This window comes from Calliphora vicina, chromosome 2 (assembly GCF_958450345.1).
Source record: "Calliphora vicina chromosome 2, idCalVici1.1, whole genome shotgun sequence".
NCBI classification, from domain to species: Eukaryota; Metazoa; Arthropoda; class Insecta; order Diptera; family Calliphoridae; genus Calliphora; species Calliphora vicina.
In genome coordinates, this window is record NC_088781.1 from 43,080,749 (window position 1) to 43,108,315 (window position 27,567).

The 27,567-nt window shown below is 32.1% G+C and overlaps 1 protein-coding gene across 1 annotated transcript in view; it reads right to left on the bottom strand.

Moving 5' to 3' along the window:
- Positions 1-26,116, bottom strand: part of grp (serine/threonine-protein kinase grp) — an 81,444-nt gene extending 55,328 nt beyond the window's left edge. Inside the window, exon 1 of the mRNA XM_065501062.1 lies at positions 26,044-26,116. The gene's annotated coding sequence lies outside the window, so the exon portion shown is untranslated. The remainder of the gene's footprint in view (positions 1-26,043) is intronic.
- Positions 26,117-27,567: the final 1,451 nt, after the last annotated feature.

Below are 27,567 nucleotides of genomic sequence, written 5' to 3' on the forward strand. Positions count from 1 at the left end.
ACGTTGTCAACCCATCTTCCAATTGAAATCAGAGCCATAAGGAAACCCAGTTTAATATTATGTAGTGCTAAATTGTCTCAAATTTATAGCAATATATAATAAACCGTTCTCGGCCCATCTTTCAATCCGAATAAAATACACAGGTATGTCAATTATCAGTGTGGATTATGATGAAATGGCAACGAGAATTCTATAACAATGTATTAACCACCTCATCAAGAGAGTCACATCTTTCAGATTAATAACAGAAAACAAGGACTTTGCAAACCATGTAGATAATAGAATCAGTTTCAAAAGTATTAATAGTCACATCTTTCAAAAAGGATCGAGTTTGGCCAAGATTATGGAAACTTTAGGATGATATAATAGGAATTACATTACTATACAATGAAATTAAGATGAATTGCAAAACACAAATTGATGTCATTATAACAACAGCAACTTTTTAAACCCACCAAAAAAAAAAATACATTTACATAGTAAATAATATAATTCCATCATTCACAAACCCCAAACGACTCTTAACAAATTGCAATTCCTTTAATTCCTAAACGACCATATTTAATATTGATGCTGAACGAACTTCTGCAACAAATTGAACTCGATAATCAAATTAATTTTTTATTAAAATGAATAAAATGATGATAAAGTGTGGTGGCGTGGTAAAATGGTAGCCGGTATTGAGTGGTTGAGAGAGTTGAAAAACCACGAAAATATTTCAAGTTTAACTATTTCGCAAAATAAATAACAACAATTTACACAACAAATAAACACAAAAACAAACACATGCCAATATTATGTACTAGAAAGTGTAGAGCAGTGTACTGCGAGAGTGTGTATTATTTTAGCTTTCCCTGAATCCAAGCGATGACAAGGATAAAATAACAATACATGTACAACAACGATGTCGACGACGACAACAAAAAAATATTTCCATTTCAATAAACATGGTATCGAATGAACTCTAGTTAGTGGTGGCTTGCGATGCACAGTGGGATTAATCGAAAAAAAGTGGTAATAAATCTGAATCTCAAGTTTAAATTTTGAAACTTTCTTTTTTTATTTCTTCACCTTCGTGAGAAGTTTGTCACTCCGTTTGTAATTTCTACATTTTTCATTTCCGACCCTATAAACTATATATATTCCGGATCCTTATAGATAGCGGAGTCGATTAAGCCATGTCCGTCTGTCTGTTGAAATCAATTTTCTGAAGACCCCAGATATCTTCGGTATCCATATCTTCAATAATTCTGTCAGACATGATTTCGAGAAGTTTCCTATTCAAAATCAGCAAAATCGGTCCACAAATGGCTGAGATATGAGGAAAAAACCAAGACAACCTCGATTTTTGACCTATTTTTGACGTACAGTGGTGGCCAGGAATTTAAGACAAAAATTGTTTGCTAATTTCCAAGTCAATTATTTTTTCAAATATTTCCACAAATATGTATGAGGACTGTTTTAACACAAGTGTATTTTATTCGACTGTGTCAATTCATACATATTCACCACGAACACATACAATTATTCTACAACTTGACCAAAATAAATTTTTTTTAAATAAACATATTTTCTCACATTTATATCATTATATTTTTATTATTATAAAATATTCGGACCAAGTTTCGTATTTTTAGTTCCATTAGTTTCGGTCATATCATGTTATTAACAGCGGATGTTCGCTGAGGTAGGTCAACGTATTTCCACATATCTTTATCCATTTATGTTTTACCGATTTTTCCAAACATTTTTCAGAAACTAGAAACATTAATAATAAATTTTATACCCTTAGAGGTCCTTTTATTTTGGCTCTATCGCACTTAAAATTCAGTTGATGAAAAAAATTCAAGAATTTGTCTTAAATTGGTGGCCACCACTGTATATCTGGATTACTAAGACATTAATATAGACAATATGGATATCTAATGATAGATATTTCAAAGACCTTTGCAACGACGTATATTTTTCACCAACAATTTTTAAATTTAAAAAAAAAAATTTTAAATTTAAAAAAAAAATTTTAAATTTAAATATTTCAAATAACAATTCGATAAAATTTTTTTTTCCAAAAATACTTTGGAAAAAAAATTTTGTTTACCGAAAAATATTTATTTTGAAGTATAAATTGGTGAAGGGAAGGGTAAAGTGGTAGATTTTGACACTCTGTATCTCACCTAGTATTCTAACAAGGTGGTCACTAATATCCTTTTCCTAAAGCTTATGTCCTCCGCTACCATTCGTTCATACATCATTTTGCAAACAAACCAATAGTTTAGAAAATTCATATTTATTTCCACTTTTGTTTGCAATCGACCCCACTGTGCTTTGTGGTGTTTCACAGAAATTTCCAATTTATACCAATATTTCAAACTTTTGGCATGGTCATGGTTTGTTTTACTCTGCAAAAATGTATTCCTTGTTTTCTTTTCTTTCTATTCATGTTTTTTTGTGCCTTTTAATTCTACAATATTTATCATACTCATGGTTTATTATTTTTTTTTTACAGGATAGCATGCGCAAACATGTCTAAGTGTGAGCACACGCAAAAACTGAAAAAAAATCGGTAGAAAGGATAAAAGTATGGGAAAGTTTTATAATGGACAAAATTGAGAGTTTTTGTTCACATAATAATAAAACCAGGAATAGGGAATACACTCGGAGTACTAGAACAACATTTAAAAGCAAGAGGGAAAAAATATATGTACAATACATAAATGTATAGGAAGGAGTTGGAGTTGTAGTCGGCAGAATTTCATCATAATGAATGTGTATAACATATTATGGTTTCCACAATACATACATACATATTTACACAACAGGAATGACAGTAGTAGGAGTTAGGAAAGAGCTGGGATTCTGGCTTTAGAGTACAGGGATAATGACAGCAACAAAGTTTGGGATGCAGGGAAAATGGGTATTTAAAATTTAATAAGTTTTTAAAAATGTACAAAAACAAACCAAAATATCAAGACATTACATTATGTTGTTGTATCGCATTGTATGTTATAATAAAACTTTGAAAATTATTATAATCATAATAAATATAAAAAAGGATATTAAGGTATTTGGTTGTGCGTTTTTATTTTTTGTTGTGCTGTTCATATTCTTTCATCTTGTATGAGAAAAAGTTGTTTGTGATGTTTATTGTAAATGGACCACACCCATTTTTATTCTAAGGATTATTTTTGTGCTATTAAAGAGAGTTTTAAATTGGGAGCAGTAACCTTGTACTTTATGTACTTAGTGAAAAAATCATACAAAAAAAAAACTTTACAATTTAAGGCTAGTTTCGCTTTTTATTATTAGGTATTGTAATAATTTTAAAGAATATTAAGAAATAGACCTCAAAATATGTTGAAAGTTATTCTTTAGACTTGCCCAATACTTAGCAAAAAATTAATTTTATTAAAATTCAACACAATTGACAGTTATTTAAAACACCACAACCAAATGATTATTAAATCTGAACGACTCGCACATCTTATTAGTCTTTTCCAGGGATCTGTAGGGCAAAATTTATGGCGTTTTCTTTTCTGGCATAAATAATGCCTTTTACCCTTTTCTGTGTTCTTTTCTAAAAAAATGTAGTTTGGTAAGGGTATAACGTGTTCAAATAATGATGCCCTAAAACCCCGAAGATATGCTACACGTTTCACCCTCAATTTTATCGAAGGGTTAGAAATGCAGCACTTTTTAAACAGCTAAATGTATAGTTTTACAACATTTAGAAGGTACATAAAAGAAAATTGCATAAATGGTAAGGATTTTTGTTCTATTGTGATCGTTAAAAATGTAAAATATTATGAGGGTATGGGTAATCTATAATAAATAGTACAAAATATGTTGGCAACATTTTGTGTCAGAAAAGAAAACGCCATTAGTTTCGTATAGAATATGCCCTCCAAATAACCAACAATTGACATCCATTTGAATAACAGAAATCTCAGTTTAAAAATAGCTGCACTCATCCTCCGAAGCCCTCGTTTCAAATAGGGCAACATAAAATAACACTATCTGGAAAAATCCGCACACAAATCAAAATAACCTTATGTTTAAAAATCTTGGGCTCCGTGGTATACCAGGACACATACTAAGGCCATTCTTAGTGTTACAAATAGTAAACGATCGTAGGCAAACTTATAGAATATTTTCAATATGATCAAATTGCAAAAAGGAGAACGAACATTCCTCTTAAGAGATTTATTTACTCACAGCGAAAACAACTGACTTTCTGTTGATAGAACTGAGAAATTCTTTGACACGAAAGCCAAAGATCGCCAGGCCAACCAAAAAATATTGAAGCCTAAGAATTGGAGGCATTACTCCATGAAGACTGTTGTCAAACTCAACAAGAGATTGCAGTTACTCAAGCAGCAATTTCAAAACGTTTGCGAGCAGTAGGAAAAGCAGGGAAATTGGGTACTATACGAATACAAGCTGAGATGTGAAGCCCGGCCAACCAGCCGAATCGATACAAAAGCCAAATATCAATGGCGCTAAGGTAATGCTCTGTATTTGGTGGTACCAAAAGGGTAATATTATGAGCTGCTGAAATCTGGCCAGACCATCAAAGGGAACGAGTACCGAACGCAACTGATTCGATTTAAGCGAGCATTTGCCGAAAAATGAAGTGGTTGGGAAGTTTTCCTCCCCCGCCTTATAGTTCAGACCTTGCCCCGTGCGACTATTAATTGTTTCGATCGATGTAAAACGATCTCTCTGGGATACGCTTTACTTAGGAACAGAGTATCCGAAATTGGCATGATTCGTTCTTGGCCTCAAAAGATGAGCAGTTGTTTTGGCTTGGAATCCATATGTTGCCAGAAAGATGGGAAAATGTCATAGCTAACAATGACCAATATATTGAAGAAATTTATACACCAATATCCCGTTTTTTTTTTAAATTTCTGTGATTTCGAAGTTGCGTCGTTTTAGTTTCAGTTTGCCTCGCATGATGTATTGAAAAATCAATTTTTTCAGCTAAAATTATAAACCTTGGAACCAATTAAATGAAAATCTATTCAAATGTAAGGAAAATCGTGCTTCGGTCCAGTTAGCGGAGTATTAGTGTATTGTTTCAAATTAAAAACTAAAAATTTAAAAAAAAATCCTCATTAGTGATAAACCCAATACTTTCCAAGAATGAATACTTTAGGGAGCAGAGATGTATTTTTGGAGAATATTAAGAAACGCAAGTAAAACTTGATAAGTCTAGAAATGTATTTCGAGCTTTTCTTAAGTAACGTCCAATACATAGCAAAAACGGACACTAAGAGAAATTAAATAAGATATTGAAAATTTTTGTTAAAAATACACTATTTCTATCGGACATTGCCATTCGTCCAACATATTTGACGATCGCCTTAGGATGACTTTCGCAAAAGTTTGTTCCAAAAAATGTATCACAAAATATCGATGCTGAGGAAAAGATCATGGATTTATACATTGTCATGAGTCCAAAACTAAACAACATTCGATTTATGGCGTGTCAAATTCAAACAAATAGTTGTTCACACGAAATCTAAAGCAGTTCGAACAAAATTATCACTGCTTTCTTCTAAATGGTTGGACAAACCAGATCTATTTGAAAAACAACGAAAAAGAACCATCAATCTTTCACCAAACCATTGGCTATTTAATCACTTAAAATACTCTATTAAGGTCTCAGTGATAACTGGATACTGCTTCGTTGGACGTAATGCTCTGTGACTGGGTGTTAAATAAAATGATTTCTGTCAAAACTAAGATGTTAATGGTCTGAAGCAGAACAATCCCGCTATGTTGAGGAACCGAATGATTTTCATGGGATTGGCTGTCTTCTTCTTGGACAACACGTCGTGGTATCACAATGGACCAATAAGTTTAAGAGTATTAAATTTTACTATGACAATTAAGCTTACTTGACCTACTCAGAGAGAAAAGTTTCGCTGGGGCAGTCGCATTTATGTCATTCTATCCAACATTTTGCTTCCACAACTGGAAAATTCCAGGAACATTTCGATTGGCAACACATTTGGTTGATGCATCAAAACTTTGTTCTCTGTATAAGCTAATCATGGAGATCTTTAAATCTTCGCAAATTTAGTAACATATCTGATGTTAACGAGGAGCAGGAAGAAAACGTTTAACACAAATCCCACGTTGGTGACGAACCGAATGATCTTCATTGGATTGGCTGTCTTCTTCTTGGTCTAATGATCTGGAGCAGATCAATCCCGCGATGGCGAGGAACCGAATGATCTTCATTGGATTGGCTATCTTCTTGGTCAAAATTAGGTCGCGGCATCACAATTGACCAATAATTTTAGAAGTATTGGATTTTATAATGGATTTTACAATTAAGCTTACTTGACCTACTCAAAGAGAAAAGTTTCGCTGTGGCAGTCGCATTTGTGTCAACCTATCCAACTGAAAAATTCGTTCATTAAGGAACCATTCGATTGGCATAATCAGGCAGGTTTCTTATATAAAGAAAGATGTCCTTAAATTTGAAATGTGAAAGATTAACAAAAATAACTCTTTATAAACAAAACACTTTCTTTCCAAACTATATGCTTTAAACGTAACAAAAAAAACTTAACTCGTCTCATATTACATGAACTTTAACATTTGGGGATTTAATCACTTTTTATTATGTGCAAAATTTAATACCTAAATGACGAAATTAAAGACAAACAACATGGTTATAAAAACATATTTCTCGAAACTCATTTTTTATGTAGTACTCTCGTATGTTTTTGGTTTATAAGTATATTTTTTTCCTTTTTGTTATTTTTATTTTTTTTTTGGTCTGAACTCAAGCTGAGATATTTATGATTTTCAACATGTATGAGAGTATGTTTAAGAATAAAAATAAAAAAATATTATAAAATATGTGGGTAAAATCCCTAAGATTATTATACAACAGGGAATTTAATTTACATGTATACATTTAAACAAACATACAGTGTGGGTCAAAACAAAGACTCACAACAATAATTTTCATCAAAATGGACTTTCGTGTTATGTTTTATTTACTTTATTTTTTTAAACATAAGCTGTTTATGGTTTGAATTTTCAGGAAAGCGTTACCTTACTCAAAATTACTTTATATTTTTCTGTTTGTTATTTTTTTTATTTCTAACTAAATCCTTTAAATCCATTTAATACCGGAACAGTAAAAAATATAATTTAATTTTAAATTGGATTAAGAACTTGCACATTATTTTATACTAGAAGGGAAGGATATTTTTTGTTGCAACCATATTTTCACCCTCACTGTATACCTTACTACATAGTATTTAATATGTAAATAAACATAATATTTATTTCATTTAGTTTGAAAAGAAATCTGAACAACAGTTACTGTTAGTAAATAATGTTTAACAAATAGAGTAAGAGAATTATTATAATCATAATAATAATAATAAAAATAAGTTACATTTTATATTCATTTTCTTCCCCGGCCTGTCTTAATATACATACAAATTTAGAGACAGGAAATTGCAGTAAAAAAAAACGTTAAGTATTCCCTTAAAAGTATATTGTCGTCCTCTTTATAGTCATTTATAGGCCACATCATGTGAAGGGAATAACAGTCCGTTTTTATTTTATATTCTCTCACTCTCTCTCATTCCTTTATGTCAATTTGCCTACCTTGTGCTTTTTTATGTATTATTTTAAATAAGAAGTTATTTAATGAAGGCTTTATTTAAACAGGAAAGGACAATATATTTAAATTTGTGGAAACAACTATCAACTACATATTTTAGAAATTATAATGAATTTATGTGGTAATATAAATGTAAGACTGTAAGTATTTGCAAAATAAAATCATTTACAGACGACAATAAAGATGGAAAGATATACGAGCCAACGAGTCGAAATTATTAAAATTTACTACCGAAATTCGGAGTCAGTGGCCTCAACGTTAAGAGCGGATTTTCATCGAAAAATCATCTTCAGCGATTAGACTCATTTCTGGCTGAATGGCATGTCAATAAGCAAAAAATGCGTTATTGGTCAGACAGCAATCCACAAGTGCTCCATGAGTCATCATTGTATCCCGAAAAAATTACGGTTTGGTGCGGTTTATGGGCTGTTACTGTGAATGGGAATCGCTACCGTTCAATGATAACAGAATATTTTTGGCCCCAATTGGATGATATGTACTTGGAGGTTCCAACAGGACGGCGCCACAAGTCACACAGCGAATGTCACAATCAATTTATTGGAAACCAAGTTTGGAGAACGTGTTATCTCACGAAATGGTCCATTCGATTGGCCGCCACGGTCGTGCGATTTGACGCAGTGGGGTTACGTCAAGTCTATGGTCTATGCCAACAAGCCAGTGACGATTGATGAACTTCGTACGAATATCGAACGTGAAATTGCAGCAGTATCGGCCGATTTATGCCGAAATAAAACGAGTTCCATACATAATGGCATCGAACGTACTTTCACAGAAATAAAGAATTTCATTGATATCCAAAATCGATTTGTTTTATTTAAAAAAAAATTTTGTAGCGCTCTTATTGAAAAACCCTTTACTTGTACTAAGTTCAACACAAACAAATTTCAAAAATATGTAAATTTATTCAAATATTGTACAAATTCAGTATGTATTTATAAATTTATCCACTTTTTCCCGAAATTCTTCCATTAAAGATTTTATAGTTGCTTCCGTTACCTTTAAGGACGAGGTGGTCCACTTACGCTTAAAATATGTTCATTTTTTTTTTTTTTTACAGGAGCCCAATATGTTTACACAGGCCGAAGTTCTGGACAGTTTTGTGAATTTGAATCCCGTAATACAAAATTGGCATTATTGTTTGAATACCACTCACTTGGCTTTTTTTCTCTAAAATTTTACGGTTCTTTGAAAAGTGTTTATATTTTTATTTATAATATATATAGTAATTACTGCATTTAATTATTAATTTAAAATTTTAACTTTTAAAATAAGTGCAAATTATAAAATCTGTACCAAAATTCCTATATCAATGAAAGAATTCATGTTTAAAATGCACAATGAAGGTAAAAGTTTTAGACAAATCTCCGAAACTATTTCTAGACTTCGTTCTTCAGTTACTGAGAAGTTAAAAAACTGAAACATTATCAATTTCTCAAGGAATTATTGGGAAACAATTATTGATTCATGGTAGGGACGGAATATTGAAAGAATGGTGAAAGTTGATTCTAAAAGTATTGCAGGAGGAGAAAAAATTATTGTTAATGCACAAACCATTCGGAATTTTCTTCATCTCACCAATATAAGCCATGTGTATCAAGTAAGAAACCGTTTATTTCAAAAAATAATTTGAGGTTACGTTTATATGCCAAAAACAATGTAAATAAAGCGGAAGACTTCTGGAAAGATGTTATATTTACTGACGAAAGCAAGTTTAATATTCAACTTATTAACGCAGGATATGTATTTTTCAAACTATAATCAGTTACATTTTCAACTGTTTAATGTACGGACAATTGTTTGAGCCAGTGTATGTCTGTGTTTATCGTGCCTGATGTCACAAATGATTCTTTTGACACAACTGCAAATGGGTGGCCACACATGAAACATCTTGGGGAATTTTGTTTGTTTTTTCTCTCTGGTATTATTCTTGAACATTTCCCCGTCCATCAGATTAAAAATCTTGACCCGGAAGTTGTGAACATAAGTTTCATCATACAACAAGTGTTTTTTTTTTATAAAATTTTACCTAAATTTTTTTGATCGTTCTTTTGCTTCTAAGTTCTTTAACGCATTGCGATCTGGAACTTTCTGAATTTTATACGACTTCGACCCAGCATTAGCTTTGGAATTTAACTTTACGAGCTGCTCCTCTGATATAAGTTTTCGGTACTCTTCGAAAGAGTTGTTCGACTTCTTTTGTCTTACCAATATATGTTATCCCTTTTTTCTTCCTGAACCAGGTTTTCTTTTATTCAAGTCTTACTTATACTGTTTAATGGCTTTGGAAACATGGACCATCAGATCTTTTGCTATTTTTTTTTTTTGAACCAAGGATAAGTTTTCTCTGGAATAGTGTGTATACGGTTTTTCTGACTCTTTAAAAACTGAAGACTATCCAGCTATTTCCGCCCAAATGTTTGTCCGTTGAAGGCACGATATGGTCTGGAGGGATGGAACTTTGGCGATGAAATTTTCTTTAAATATTCTTTGTTAATCAGAAATATTTGGTATTGAAAATAGGTCTAACCAAAATAAATGAGGAGACCAAGAAAAACACAAATATATTGAACCGGTAAAAAGTTTTACGAAAAACTTTGTTTGGACTTACCATTATACATATTTTGTTCCCGATATAATTCATAACAAAACTCATAGAATCGTTCTGAAATATCGGTATATTCTACATTTGAAGGTTGCCCACTTTTGGATATTTTTTTAACAGACAACAGTAAAGCTTTGTTTTCTTGCAACATTAAAATAAGGTGTTTAATATATGCTCGGTTCTATTTTTGCCACCTATTCAAGTGTTTTTGGCAATAGAGGAGTATTTGTGAACTAGGTAAAGGAGGTGCAGGGGTGTTGCATGAACAAAGTGTAATCTATTTTGTAATAGAGAAAAGGAAAATAACTGTTGCTACAAAGAAGAGAAGAAAAACAAATAATTTATTTCATCATAACCATCATATACTGACTCCCATACTCCCCCCCCATGCAATAAAAACAATAGCAACTACATACTTTATGTATATGTGTGAATTTAATACAAACAAAATTTTTTTTATAATATTTTCATTGTATTAGACATATATACACAGAGGGCTTTAAGTACATACAACTTTTCTTGTTGTTGTTTGTAATTTTAATGGTGTTTTTCTTAACATGTGTTGTTGTTGTTGCTGCCATTATATGGTGTTGATGATAATGATTATCATCATCTTTATTATCGGAACAAATGGTTATATTGTGTGACGTCGGGTGTTGCCAAATGATAATGCCTTCATAGCTCAGCAACAGCAACAGAAACAACAATTTAACGTCTTTAAAAAAACAAACAAGAACAAGAATCTCAGAGAACAAAAACGGGGAGCAATTAACAGGGCTTTTAAATTTGATTTTATTAAATTGTGGTAACAAATTACCAGCAAATGAGAAAAGTTTTTGTGGCAAAAATAAAATTGAGGTCTCGAAGGAGTCTGACAAAATTTTGATGGAAAATAAGGATAACAAAAGATGTAGAATTAACAAAAATTGGTCTCTGATTGGGGAATTTGCAAAAATTTTATATTATTTACATCAAATCTAACATTAGCATCCTATACTTTGACGTTTTAAATGGTATATACAGTTGCGAAAAGCTATTTAGGGTCAAACATTTAATTTTTCTTAATTTCTGAAAATGCGATAGGGCATATGAGGGTCTCGAAATGTTTGATGTAAAGATTGCTCAAAAATGAGTTTGTAGTCCTAGAAGTCTTTGCTGACTTGTCGTGATATTGTGACACACTTGCAACATACTTGCCACAATACTACTCCCACACTTTTAATAAAAAAATGTTCTCGTTTTGTGAATATATGATGTAAACACTCATGATTTTCGGGAACTCTTATGTTTGTAGATGCCAGAGGTAATGTCGGGTTAAGGAGAAGAACATTTTACATGCTGTTTTGATGTTGGGCAAGCGACTTGCGCAACTAAATTGCCTAGTGTGAAAGGGGTCTTACAGATCGTCTTGTCGTGATATTAATACATTGACTCAAATAAGATGTTGTGGGCATTTTCTTTGCGTAATCTCTTCGAAAACGTCAATATTGGAATTTAGGCTACTGTCAGTAATATTTTCTGCTTATAAACAGATTTTTTTATAAATAAGAGGGTCTTACGAAATGGCGAAAAGGATTTTTTTATGGGATACTGAGATAGAAAAAATACTCAGTACAATATCAGAAAGTGATGAAGAATGTGAAGATTACAGTTTTGATGAGGAACTTCCAGACAACATCGAAAAAATTCTTAAAATCCAGAACTATTGTCTGACATGGCTAGAGAGAATAAAAGTCGTGTCGGACATATGTGTCCGACGTGGCGTAAACCGCATAGTGCAGTGTATATGTGTCCGACGTGGCAGTCAATGTGTTACGTCAGATATGTTCTCCCTAAAGTCTCCTTCTGTATGCGGCCGATTATGTCGAAATACAACTTGCTCGATGCACGATCCTGATCTTGGATAGTATGACCAATTTCAAGATGAACTGCTGAATTTAAAGCAGCTAAGAAATATGTTGTTAAATATCAGAATATCCAGAAATGTAAGAATATTAATTTCCAATACGATGTGATGTGAAACTAAAAATTACACGAGATATTCGTTAAGGTTTCCCTCTTGATATACAATTGGACAATTCACAAGGTCTCTTATCATGTCATATTGTCATAATGTCTTAATATTTTACGTAACCAACCAGCCGAAGAGACCTGCGCCGAATGCCTAAGAGTCGGTTAAGCCGAGCCGCCGAGTCGTGATATATTAGGACATTATGACATGATTTGACCAATTATATATCAAAGGTTAGTACATCCATCGTGTCTTCTTTTCAAAAATGTATAAAATTTTTTATATATTGCAAAAATAAGGGAAACGAATTTTAGCTAATTTTTATGGACAATTTCTCTTTTTGATTCTTTTTTAATGAAATTTTACAGTTATACACAAATTTTTGATAAAAATGCAAGTCCCACAAGTCCCAAACAAAGTTTCAAATATAAAAATGTGTGATTTTTTAAAATTTTTAGCTTTTTAGCAAAAGAGCTGCTCATCTTTTGAGGCCAAGAACGAATCAAGCCAGAGAGAGCGTTCTGCTTCGATCGAAACAAATAGTATTCGGACGGGGCACGGTCTGGACTATAAAGTGGTGGGGAAGTTTACCTCACCGAGCGTTGTCAAAATGGAATATTACGGTTTCATGTCTGACCGCATATTCTAGGAGATTTTTGGTCAATGCCCGCTGCAAACCTATCAGTTGCGTTTAGTACAGGTTTCCAGTGATGGTCTGGACAGATTTGAGCAGCTCATAATAGATAGGACTCTTTTGGTCCCTCCAAATACAGAGCATTACCTTAGCACCACGGATATTTGGCTTTGGTGTCGATTCGACTGGTTGGTCGGACTTTACGTACGATCTCTTACGCTTCGGATTATCGTAACGGATCCATTTTTCATCACAAGTAATGATTCGGTGCTAAAATGATTTTTTTTATAGCGTTCAAGCAGTATTTCAGACATACAAAATTATCTTTCAAGGTCTCCTTTTTCCCTGCTTTCGTATGAATCCTGCTGCTCGCAATCTCCTTTCGTGTTAATTCGCTATCATAAGGAGCCGTTCTGTTTGATGCTAGGTTCTTAACTCAAAAACGGCTAAACCGATTTTGATAAAATTTTCACGTAATCTTCTGATTTATGATTTTCGGTCTGTGGACGAAAGGGCGTGGCAAAATCAATTTTTTATACTTATACAGAGACTCCTCAACAGCATATCGAAAGACTAGAAGTCAATCGCTCCCGAATGGCTTGATCAATAAGAAATCACGTACTGATTGGCGCAATGAACAATCATTAATAACATTGCATTAATTTGTTCCCTAAGCAATCTCCGGGAATGTGTTATTCGAACGGTAAAGTTATTCTGCCACAGTTATTGAGCAGCCTGAGCTGCTTCTAAGTTACATTTCCGGTACCAATCCTATTTCCAAGCACTTCCTTCAAAATATCCAAAAGTCCAAAACTAACTCATGCTTTCAAATGATGTCGTTTCATGCCCACCTTTAAAGTTCAAGGCCAAATGTACCACATAATTGGATCATTGCTCCCGCTTCCCAATGATGATGCGAATTTCCTTCAAATTTATTTCACTGGAAATGAAGTTACAGAAGCGTGTGCATTTGCTGCAATACCCTTCTGGCGAAACATTCTCAAAACAATTGTTGGACATCGGAAATGGAAAAAATCCAATTGATCCCGCCACAAATTAGATTTAGTTTCCGAACTTCTGCCAAATGCAAATGAATATTCAAGCCGTTGTCGACAAGGTATTCATATTCCCAAGTCTTGCAAACAACTACAAAAATTCGGATTGGCTGTGGGAACGTGCAATTTTGGTACCAAAAAAATAATGATGTTAACAAGCTCAATGAGTAAATACAATTGAAACTGACTGGCGAAACAATAAAATACAAATCGATTGACACAGTAATGCACGAAGAACAAGACGTCGATTATCTTACTAATTTTTTGTATTAACATTGAAGGTTGGAGCACCGATTTTGTCCGACACTGTATATTAAAATCGAGATCGAGATGCAATATAAAACAGATGTTTTCTAAGAGCCGCGGGCCGTGTTCAGCTAGTTAAAAAATAAATGCGAGGTAAATCTTCTACGACTATTAAAGTAGGAAAATAAATTTTGTTTACAAAAGTACTCAATTGCTTTCTAGTAAAATTCGAATAATGGAATTACTTGCTGTCAAAATAATTTGTATGTATTAAAAAAAAGAAAAACTTCTACAAATCTCTATGTAAGTATTTATTTTAAGTAAGAGGGATTATAATTGGCTGATATTTATTTGAAATAACATAAATAGAAGAAAGGGAAAACTGTCTGTAAATCTGTATACTACCAACAAGCGAGCATTACACAAAACTTTTCTAAAAAAATTTTGTTTTAAAAGTTAATTAAAAATTTAAAGAAATCAAACACAGTTTGTTTGCAAATAGAAAGGAAACGGCGAACAACAACGAACAAAAAATATTTATGGAAAAGTTGAAAACAAACAAAAAATCCTTTAAATAAATTTACATAAAGTCAGATTTAATACAGTAATAAATCTTTTTAAAAGCTGACATATCAATTGCAAAGAAAACACAAATAAACATACAGAAAAACTTTCACAAAATAAGCAACAAATATTAAATTACACTGAATGCCAAAAAGGAATAAAATTGTAATGAAAAAAAAAAAAATACCCACAAACAAACAAAAATATTACGAGTTCAGTTTTATCTATTGTATTGTTTGTTACCAAGCGCTATAGAAAGTATTTGTGTGCCTACACAATCAAGCCCCTGCATGCACATGCAAGCTTTTAGGCTAATTCTGTTTATAAGCCAGTTTAGGCCGGGTTTCAACTACAAATTATTATTGCAGCAATGCCTTTTGGTCTATTACTCTATCTGTTAATATTTATTTCTTTTTTTTTTTTGTTGAATTTACGCCAACTATTTTTATTATTCTTTTTTTATTTTTCTATGCTAAAGACAGGTTAAGGCTAAAAATACATTTTTAAGCCTGTTACCAATTTGCTATTTTTAGAATTTAAGTTAAATATACAAACATTTTATATTTTCTTAGTTTTTTTTTTTGTTGTATTGTAGTATTATTACTTTAAGCTGGTTTTATATATTTTTTTTGTCATAGATTGTTTGTAGGAGATTGCCATATATTTTCTGAAACTTAGACAGAAAATGTGTTAAGCAGAGAGAAAAATACAACAAACTATAGATACAGTCAGAGCAAAGCTTAAAATTATTTCAAATGTGTAACGTTTTTCTTGGGATTTTTCAATTCTATGCTCTAATCCTCAAATGATATTGCAGCAAGCGAAAAATAAAATGAGATAAATTCAAGATAAACACATAAAGAAAATGCAGCAAACATGAATGTAAAGGATATTTTACAGGGTTTGACAGAATGTTTGAATGAAACCCGTTACAAGTATTGTGTATATGACTTTGAAATGTGAGAGTTTTTAAAATTTTTAGCTTTTTTTTTAGCAGCTGTTACGATCAAAATCATCTATTGTGAATGAAAAGTTCATTGGAATATCACGATAGCAATATTCCCTTCGAGGGAAATGGATGTATCATGGGAAAAAAATTCCACATGTTTCAAAGTATTGGCCATTGATAGCTATGACCTTTTCCCATCTTTCTGGCAACATATGAATTCAAAGCCAAAAGAACTGCTCATCTTTTTATGCCAAGAAGGAATCCAACAAATATCGCTTACTCTGTTCCAAAGTTAAACGGATTATCGTAATGGATCCATTTTTCATATCAAGTAATGATTCGGTGCAAAAATGTTTTTCTTTTATAGCGTTCAAGCATAATTTCGGACATGAAAAATCGTATTTCAAGGTCTCGGCTTCATTTCGTATGGTTTTGGAAGAATCCTGATGCTCGCAAAATTGTGCAATTACTGCTTGAATAGCCAATGATTTTTCCAGCTCTTGTTGAGTTTGACAACAATCTTTAAATGAGTCATGCCTCCAATTCTTGGGCTTCAATCTTTTTTGGCTGGCAAGAGCGATCTTTGTCTTCCGTGTCAAAATCACCACTTTTCTAGGTTCAAACGAATCAGTTGCGTTCGGTACAGGTTCCCTGTGATGGTCTGGCTAGATTTCAGCAGCTCATAATAGATAGAATTATTTTGCTCCCACCAAAAACAGACCATTACCTTAGCGCCATGGATATTTGGCTTTGGTATCGATTCTGCTGGTTGGCCGGGCTTCACATACAATCTCTTACGCTTTGGATTATCGTAATGGATCCATTTTTCATAGCAAGTAATGGTTCGGTGCAAAAGTGATTTTCTTTTACAGCGTTCAAGTAGAACTTCGGACATGCAAAATAGTCTTTCAAGGTCTCTCGGCTTCAATTCGTATGGTGCCTAATTTCCCTGCTTTTGGATGAATACTGCTGCTTGAGTAGCTCCCAATGATTTTGCATGCTCTTGATGAGTTTGACAACAATCTTCATGTAGTAATGCCTCCTTATTGGCTGGCATGTCTTCCATGTCAAAATCACTACTTCTGCAACATGTGGTCTAGTGTTGTCATGATGGAATATTACGGTTTCATATCTGGTCGCATCTTCTGGGCTTTTTTCGGCCAATGCTCGCTTCAAACGATTCAGTTGCGTTCGGTACAGGTTCCCTGTGATGGTCTGGTCAGATTTCAGCAGCTCATAATAGATAGGACAATTTTGCTCCCTCCAAATACAAAGCATTACCTTAACGCCATGGATATTTGGCTTTGGTGTCGATTCGGCTGGTTGGTCGGGCTTCTCATTCGATCTCTCATGTTTCGGATTATCTTAATGGATCCATTTTTCATAGCAAGTAATGATTCGGTGCAAAAATGATTTTCTTTTATAGCGTTCATGCATCATTTCAGACATGCAAAATCATCTTTCAAAGTCTCTCGGCTTCAATTCGTATGGAACCCATTTGCCTTGCTTTTGGATGAATCCTGATGCTCACAAACGTTTTGAAATTGCTCCCAATGATTTTGCAATCTTCATGGAGCAATGCATCCAATTCTTGGTCTTCAATCTTTTTTGGCTGGCCTGGGCGATCTTTGTTTTCCGTGTAAAAATTACCACTTCTGTACCGATTAAACCATCTCTCGTCCGTTGAAACCGAGGAAACACATTCACCATAAGCTTCGGTGAGCAATCGGTGTAATTCAGCGACACTTTTTTTTGCAATTAAAGAATTAAAGCAAAACTTCCCGCATATGTGGATATTTTCGAAGCAAAAAATAAACGTTGTTGTTTACACTATAATGTTCAATAACTAAGTGGGAATAAATGACATTTTTAAGTCATACACCCAATATTTTTTCAATATTTCCGCCTGTGCTACGTTTGAAACTTTAAATAAATAATTTTGTATGAACCCTGTCTACTTAATGGCAGAGTATCAAAGAGAGTAGAAGCTCAACATTGCAATTTTTGTATAGAAGTAAATGTGTGTGTGTGTGAGATTGAATTGTGTGCATTTTACCCTGGGGACTAGTTTAAGTCAAGTGTTGCGCCCATTTTCACGGATTAACAAAAATGAATAAAAAATACAAACAAAAAAAAAGACTACGACAAACTTCAAATACTCGTTTTGGATGCAAAAGGAATCATAGACAAAAAAAATATATATTATCATCATTATTATCAACAGCAGAACAGAACCGAGCTCAGTGGAGTAGTGGAGAATACAATTTATTACATACAAACAATACAACACCATATAAGTGGAATGATACATGCGTTGGCTGGTTGGTTGATTGGTTGGATGGTTGGTTGGTTTGGTTTGGTTGGTTTAGTAGGAATCGTAGCAATAATAACAATAAAAAATTGGAGCCTTTAATGAAACAACAAATTTAGCAGCAGTATCTCATCACAACGCCAACAAACACAATAACTGCATTGGAGCAAATAATACAAAGACAATACACGAGGTAATAATGATGACTGACTGGATGACTGCTGCATGCCTGCCTGCCTGCATACTAGTAAATGGGTTTAAATTAAGAAACGTAAATTCATGTTTAAATTCACACCATTTTCATGGGCATTTGAAAGTTTTAATCTATATATATAAAAATTAAATGGTCCATGTGTGTAAAGTCATCACGTGAGAACGGCTGGAGCGATTTGGCTGATATTTTTATTCGATTCGAAATTTTCCGGAACCGGCTTTTTTGCGTCCAATCAACTGTAATAAAAAAAGCCCCCTAAAGTATGCAGTACAAATTTAGATATTTTATTTGCAAATAAATAAGAACAGGCAGGTCTATGTGGGTTGGAGAAACTTGAAGAACTAACATTAGTAAATGCCACCGGGCGAAGCTAGTTAAAAATATTTTGGGATACATTTTGAAACCAGTTGTGATGCTGAACTGTATGGAAAATCCTCATGATTTTCATAACCTGTTATGTATTAGGTTGTCAAAATACTGATAATATACCTTTTTGTCAAAACTGGTCACATTGATCAAGAGCAGTGGAGTAACCATCAGGCGGTGAACCTGTAAACAACACGAATATCAACGAAGTTCATACAAATTATCAAGTAAGAAACATTCCCTTATAACAGGACCAGGTAAAGCTTTCATTGTGGTATCATTTGGATTATGTATTTGGCGATCTGCAATTTCCCATAGGTTGTACCTTATTGGATTGTTAGCACTCGGTTACAACCTCTGAGGTGTGTTGGTGGTTATTGTGGAGCTGTTATCTCCAAACTATGGGTAAATTTACCTCAGAGTATGGATTGAGTTTTTATCTCACGAATTTTTATACCCTTCATTCCGTTTGTAGTTTCCACAATATAATTTTCCGACCATATAAAGTATAAATATTCTTGATCCTTATAGATAGCGGAGTCGATTAGGCAATGTCCGTCCGTCCGTCTGTGTGTTGAAATCAACTTTCCGAAGCCCCCCAATTAATTTACATACACGATTCGTACATCAATATCTCCGGAATTCTTTCGGCTTGGCTGCTATTTAAAATCCAGAAAATCGGTCCATAAATGACTGAGATATAAGGAAAAAACCAGGACAACCTCGATTTTTGACATACATATTTTTGACCTATATCTGGATTACTAAGTCATTAATATAGACAATATGGACATCTAATGATGGGTCAAAATCGGAAAAAATATTTTTTAAAACAAATTTTTTTTTTTCATCAAAAGTTTTTTTTCGCATATATTAACAAAAGTTTAAAATTTAAAAAAAAAATTTTTAAATTTAAAAAAAATTTGAAAATTTAAAAAATAAAAAATTTTTAAAAAAAAATTTTAAACATTTTTTTTACAAAAAATAAAAAAAACAACTTTGGAAAAAAATTTTGTTTACCTAAAAATATTTAAAATTTTTATTTCGAAGTATAATTTGGTGAAGGGTCAATAAGATACACCCTTCACCATTATAGTGTAAACAACAGTTTTTTGCTTCGAAAATGCCGAATTTTGTGCCAACAAAGCCTCATATACGGGAAGTTTTGCTTTACTTTTTTAAGTTGAAAAAAAAATGCCTCAACGATTGTTCACCAAAGCTTATGGTGAAGTGTTCTATCGGTTTCAACGTGCGAGAGATGGTTTGTTTGACACCGAAAACAAACAAAAAGTTTGAAGACCAAGAATTGGATTGTTGTCAAACTTAACCATTGGGAGCTACTCAAGCGCCAATTTCAAAAATGTTGCGACCAGGAGGATTCATCCAAAAACAGGCAAATTGGGAACTATAGGAATTGAAACCGAGAGACCTTGACAAACAATTTTGCTTTTCCGAATTAATGTTTGAACGCTATAAAAGAAAATCATTTTTACAGAGAATCATTACTTGCTATGAAAAATAGATCCATTACGACCCGAAGCGTATGTGAAGCCTGGCCAACCAGCCGAATCGACACCAGAGCTAAATATCGATGGCGCTAAGGTTATGAATTGTATTTGGTAGGTCCAAAGGGTCCATACATTATGAGGGAACCTGTACTATTTAAAAGGGAGTGGTTGGGATTTGTCTCACCCGCCTTATAATCCAGACCTTTCCCCGTCCGACTAATATTTGTTTCAATCGATGCAGAACGCTCTTTCTGGGATACGTGTGTTCTTGGCCTCAAGAGATGAGCAGTTCTTTTGGCTCGGAATACATATGTTGCCAGAAAGATGGGAAAGGTCATAGCTAACAATGGCCAATACTTTGAATAAACTTATATTGTGCAAAAGTTTAAAAAAAAGACAAAAATTTAAAAAACCCGCATTTTTAAGTCATACTTTTCATATGATTTCACAATCAACCGCTCGCTTTGCACCACAGCTTTACAAGTTTAGGTAAAAAAAACGACAAACAAATTTTAAATTCATAATGTTCTGCTCTTGGAAATAGTGTAAATAGTAAAACAGCTAGCAGAGACTCTAAAATAATGCCGGTTAAAATGAGTTAAAAGATAGAAAAGAGGATTTGCAGCATGAGTTGTAAATTTTACAAACGAAAAACGTTGAACGTTGGGTGCCCAACGCCAAATTAATGTGCCAGTATAGAATTTCATTCGCCAACTGGACTGGAACAGGGTGGCAGTTATACAGCTAAAGCATCTGTAACATTTTTATGCCATCTTTAACATCCTTTTGTAAACTACAAACAGCAGCAGCAAAATTTGCTGTCAAGTTTATAGAGGCTAGAAAAAATGTTTATGATTATTTTAATTTTAACGCTTTTAAAAAAAACCCCTACTCTTTACATTTGCGTAAAAATATTTGCTATAACCAGAACAAAGAAAAGCTAAAGAGACAACCAAAAAAAAAATATGAAATAATATATTGTGTAATAAAGTTTAAATAAACCCAGAAAACTTATATAGTAGAGTGTTGCAGTAACTACAGCAACGATAAGGCCATGCTTCATTGCTGGCTTTTAAGTTTTTTTTTTGTTTTGTTGGTTGCATTAGTCAGGCGGCCGGCAACAGCAGCAGCAACCAGCCAGCCAACAATATACATAGATGTTTATATACTCTAAAAACCATGCCACATTTATGCAGCAGCACAGCACCAAAAAAAAAAACAAAAATATTACGACAAGTGGTAATTCCAGCTATTCTGGTTTAATTCCTTCTGTATATATACATTTTTTTTACTTTAATTTTGGTGTGTCCATAATTTATTTCCTTAGTTTTTTTTTTGTATAAGTTTGATTTCCAAAAAAATATTGTTTTAAGTTGCTTAAAGTTTCAGTTTTATTAATTTTATTTAACTTGTTTTTGTTGCTTATATAGAAGTTGCCCTTATCAACCCCTTATTTTAAAAATATCCCTAATAATTTAATTGAATACTTAAATAACATGGTTTATTATTTAATTTTCAAAATAACACTCTGTGAAATACCTACAACCTGAATTGAGCAAACATGTTTTTAATTTTCATTAATGATTTTGAATTAAGCGAATTATTGCACAAATAAAGGGTCTCATTAACAGGATGTCGTCATTTTTACAATTTAGGGTAACATATAATTCCTTTTAGCATTCCTCAGCTGGGATATATTTAATTGATAGGTAGTATAAAGTGAATGAAAATACAATTAAACATTTTTTGAAAACTATTGTGAGATGATTTCATCATTGGAGTCAAATCTCTTACCGCCGAGACATTCCTTCAGGTTTGGAAACAAGAAAAAGTCACATGGGGCTAAATCTTGGGAATAGGGCGGATGAGGATTTTTGCCATGGATACTGCACATGTGTGCACCCGCATTGTTCTGGTGAAAAATAACTTTTTTCTTAGCCAAATGCAGTCATTTTTTTCAAAACCTCATTAATGACCGTAATTTCAACAAATATATATCTACAGTATAAAGCACCCAGCTGATAAATGTATCTAAAAGGTAACTTCCATAAGTAGCTAAGCACTGATAATTCCCTAAGTCCCCTTTTACAATGCAGAAATTGAAAGGCAGACATTTTTCTCATTCTCTTTTGAACTAACCTAAACCTGCACAGAAAAAACTATTTCTTAAACCGTTTCAATTCAAATATTTGTCACATATTGAACTGATTTCAATTATTTCATAATTAAATCAAGTATTCATTTGCTCAAAAACAAAATTTCTTGATATTTTCTATTGAATTTTGAGTTTTGAATTTGATTATTTTTACAATTGAATATAAAATTTTCGTTATTGGTTGAATTTCAAATACAAAAATTATTGAATAGATAATTTTCGTAATTGAAACACAAAAAATAACAAAAATGTGTTTTCAATTACGAAAATAATCTATTCAATAATTTTTGTATTTGAAATTCAACCAATTTATGCAATTGTTGAAATTATGGGCATAAATTGAACCAAATAAGTAGCCTTAATATTCGCCATTGATTTTTTTACCCTTTTGAAGGTAATCATGTAGACGTGCATTCCAAAAAACGGTCGCAATGACTTTATTGGAGGACAAACCCAAATTAGACTTCTTTATCGCCGATTAGTCCTCTGTTTTGACTGCTATTTGGTCTCTGTTGAGTTGTGGTGGATCCACGGTTCGTCTACGGTTATGAAACGGTGGAAAAACTCGTCCATATTGCGGTTGAACAATGCCAAACACTCGTGCGAAATTGTCACACGATTGCGTTTGTGGTCGATTGTGTGCAAACGCGATGGAAAGCTTTCCCATATCCAAGTGATCATTCAAAATAAAAACCACTGAGCCATGTGAGATGCCACATCTCAATTGTTTCGGGTGTAGAGCCCCCAACTGGATGTTTAGAACGTTCGGCATCCACCGTGATTTTACTTACGGTCACAACGAAATTTAGTAAACCACTTTTTTACCATTGAAATTGATGGTGCAGAGTTCCTACAGTATTTATAAAGCTAAGCCTTGGTTTGGGTGGCGGTTTTTTTTTCCCGAAAAATAATGCTTAATGAGCTCACGAAATTAACTTTCTTTCGAATTTTCTCCTTAAGTCCCGCGGTATTCTGTTATCAATGGCTGTCAAACTCTAACTAAGCAGCTTGTTTAAATTTTAACAGGTGTCAACTGACAGATGCATGTTGACAGGAGCAGTGTTGCCCTTTCAGTTAAGAGGCGGAAATTAAAAAAAAAAATCACTCGTGTATTAAAATATAACAAATCAAAACAAAGTTTAACCAAAATACATTTATACAATGTAATTATACTTCTTAACATTGGCAAAACAATGGAATCATTTAAACTTTTTTAAGAAATAAGTCAAAAACAAATATTTACGAAAATTATGTAAAAAAAACATCATATTTTACAGTAATTTCAAAATTTTTTTTTAAATTTTTTTTCACACACAATTTTATTTAAATATTTAGTAAAATTGGCTAGAGTCATGATTTACGAAAATTTAAAAACCAAAAAAATATCTCTGCTAAATATTCAATTAATACTTGTATATCAACAGTTTCAAAAATTATAAAACAAAATTCCTTGAGACTGGTACTATAAAATCTGATAATTTGCACAGAAAGAATTTATTTTCTAATTCAAATAAGAAATTTACAGAATCAGATAAAATTTTGTTCAAATTGGGACCTATTACAAGATATATAAATTTAAACAATAAATTATACAAAAATTTGATTTAACAAATCTTTTTTTTTTAATTATGGTATTGAATATAAAAAGTTATTGAAAACAAACTAAATTTTTTTTCTAAATCATGTTTTGTTTTTTTTTGTCAGTTTTAAAAAATATTTTTAAACGAAATAAAATAAAACAAGTAAAATTGCTTTTACAAATAGTTTTTTAATTTTTTTTTTTTCAAAATTTTTGATAAAAAAAATCGGGTTAAAAAATATTTTTCCCGATTTTGACTTATATACATCGTTGCAAAGTACTTTGAAATATCTATCATTAGATATCCATATTGTCTTATTAATGACTAGTGTAATCTAGATATACACACAGCCTCAAAAGTGAGTAAACACCCGCGAATTTCTTGATTTTTTTAAGATCATGAAAATCATTATGGTCCGACTTAAATCTTTTTTTTCACAACCGAATCTATTATTCAACTCAATCTTCAACAAACCGAAACATTTAAATTTTAATCGATGAATACTTTTGAGGCTCACTGTAGATCAAAAATAGGACATAAATCCTTATATCTCAGCCAATTGTGGGCCAACTTTGTCGATTTTAAATAGCAACCGAGCCGGAAAAATTCCCGATATAATAATGTATGAATCATGTATGTAAGTTATTTGGGTGCTTCGAAAAGTTGATTTCAACATACGGACGGATTGACGGAAATGGCTATATCGACTTCGCTATCTATAACGATCCAGAATATATATACTTTGTGGAGTCCCAAATGAAATTTCAAACGGAATGACAAACTTATATATGGTGAAGGGTATAAAAATTAAGAAAACATGAAAAAAGTACATCAGATAATAAAGAGAATATTACAAATCATAATCATTATTTATGAATCAAGTTTAACCAAATGAGAATTATATCAACTCATCGTAACAAACATGCAAACAAAATAAAATTATGTATGTACCCTAGAGCTATAACTTTTTTACATTTTTTGCAAATATCAAAATGGCCCTAGCATAGTCGAATAGGCCATTGAAAGTTATTTTAAAAAAAATGGTATTACTTTTCCGTGGGTGTGAAAAAAGTTCACCCTCAAAACGCGGTAAAGTTTGGAGATAATTTTTTTTGTTTTTTGCCCCTAGTTTGGAGATGCTAGCACGACAATGACCCCAAACACAGCTCTAGGGTTGTAACGGAGTGGTTACAATCCAATGAGGTGAGTGTTTTGTTAATGCCTGCCCAATAAGCTGATCTCAGTTGATTGAAAAGAAATGTGAAATTGTAGATCGAATAAAGCAACTGAAAACTATATGAACGAATGAATTATATCGGATGGGGTTATATGGAAATGGAAAAGTATTTCAAATTCAAAATCAGTCCTGAAAAATTTAAGTAGTTTTTCTTTGGTCAGAGTAAAAATGTTTATCAATTTCCTTATCTATAATAAGACAGAATATAGGAATGTATATTTATTACCGTGGAGGCAAATTATGATGTCGATGTTAGTAAACTAAGCTTTCATTTCAATTGGGAACATGGCCTTGCATTATTTGCTTTGGTGAGCTGGGTCAAAGGATAAAAAGGTAATTTTCTAAGATTTTTAATTTTTTTTTTTCATATTTCGCTCAAAGGAAACATATTAAGTTCTGATATCATGTGAAAGGTCTTTGAAAAGTGTTTTCAGCTAGGTTATAATTTTTATTTATAACATTGGATTGCCCGAGAAAAAAATGGATTAAGATGTAAAGATCATAAATAAATCCGGTTATAGATTTTGCATAGCGACTTCATAAATAATGCAGACATTTCTTGAAGCCGGTACACTATTTTTTTTATTCAAATTTTCGCACAGATGCAGATGAAAATTGAGGTTATGGTGAAAAAAATTGTGCATTAAATTTGCTTGACCAGTTGAATACGATACAAATTGCAAATAATTGTATAAAATCTTAGTTAATTTAAATCATTATTGTATTTAAATATAAATGGTAATTAATAGTGCTATTTTTTGGCTGATTTTTTTATTGTAAAATATAGGAGAATTTAAATTTTTTAATTACAAACATTTTGAGGTTAAATTTTATTTATTTGTTTTTGATAATTACATTCTTTTTCAAAAAGATATTTTTTATATATATTTTTTTGTTAGGTTAAAAAGGTTTTTTTTTACACAAAAACAAATATCTTACATTTTTTAAGAGGATCCATTTTATAAAATTCCGTTATATGCGAAAATGTTCAATAGTGATCATATTGATCATCCATCATAAATCAGCGTTTAAATTTAACACCACGTTTTAATAATTTAAACCATAAATTTAATTCAATTATCACAAAAATTCCAAGCAAAGTTTTTAACATCATCACTTTTTTAGTTTTAAAGAATTAATGGCAGAAATTAATGCGAGTTTTGTCTGAGACAAGAAATTTCAATTAATCAAAAACAAATTAAATTTAACAGCAGAAGAAAAAAATCTCCAGACGATGATGGTATCTATAACAAAGTTTCAAGTACTTCGGTTGTATGATAAATTTTAGCACAAAATTATTGTTTTCAAAACTCTTTTTTTTAAATTATTTTTTAATTATGATTTGTTTTCAGTTATTTTATAGTTTAAAACAATTTGTTAATTTTTTTGAAACAATTTTTAAAACTTTAGCAGCTAAATGAGCCTGTTAGTTGGTTGGTTGGTCTCACAAAAATTAAAACTTTAAATATTCCTTTTGCAACGTAAGCAACTGAAAAGCTGAAATTAAACTGCAAAACCGACACATTAACGAGCGGCACATAACCGAAACAGACGACCGACCAGACCGACACAACATGTAGTGGAAGTAGTAGTAGACATCAATACAACAACAAAAATAAATGAAGTACCTTATTTTTTGTTGTTCTTGCTGCTGCTGCTGCTGCCATTGTCACAATTCCTCTATACTCTCCCCGGTTTATTAAAGCACTCTCTTCTATCTTTTATATATGAGAGAGTATCAGGAGAATGAATGATTAAAAAGGAAAAAATGTACAAGAAACAGAAACTAAATCAAAATCATCGTTGTCGTTTGAATTTCGAAAATCGTTGTTCAATTGTTTTCGTTGGGGGTTTGTTTCAGTGGTGACAATATTTTGTTTGCCAAAAATATGCATGATTAAAATAGCATGATTATTATGGCCAAGAAGGTCCTTTATAGAAATTTTAAACATTTTAATTTCAACACAATTTCCAATTGTAATTGAAAAGTTTCTAATTATACACTACTCAACAGCCAATAAGGTCTGCTTTTGTAAAACATATTTTCTATATAATTTAAGCACGCTGATCACGAATATGGCAAAATCGTTAAAGATATTTCCACTTTCAAATTTACATTTCAAATCCGCTATTTGCAGTTTTACCTCAAAAACTTTAAATTTTACTGAAAATTCTGAAAACTGTTTTGGGATTTAAAATCTACGGAAGTTAAGTTTTTAATAGAGAATAATTTAAGGAATTTCAAAATTCACATTTTTCAGTTTAATTAAAATTTTGCGACTAATAATTTTTGCATTGAAGTTGAAAAACATTAAATATTTGTACATATGTATCTTTCTATATAGAAGTAACGTTACTGAATGACTGACTGATTCAACATCGCCCAGCCCAAGCGCCAAACGGTAGAGACATGACATTTGGACTATAGGTTCGCCTCTACCTAAGAAGGGATTTTTGGAAATT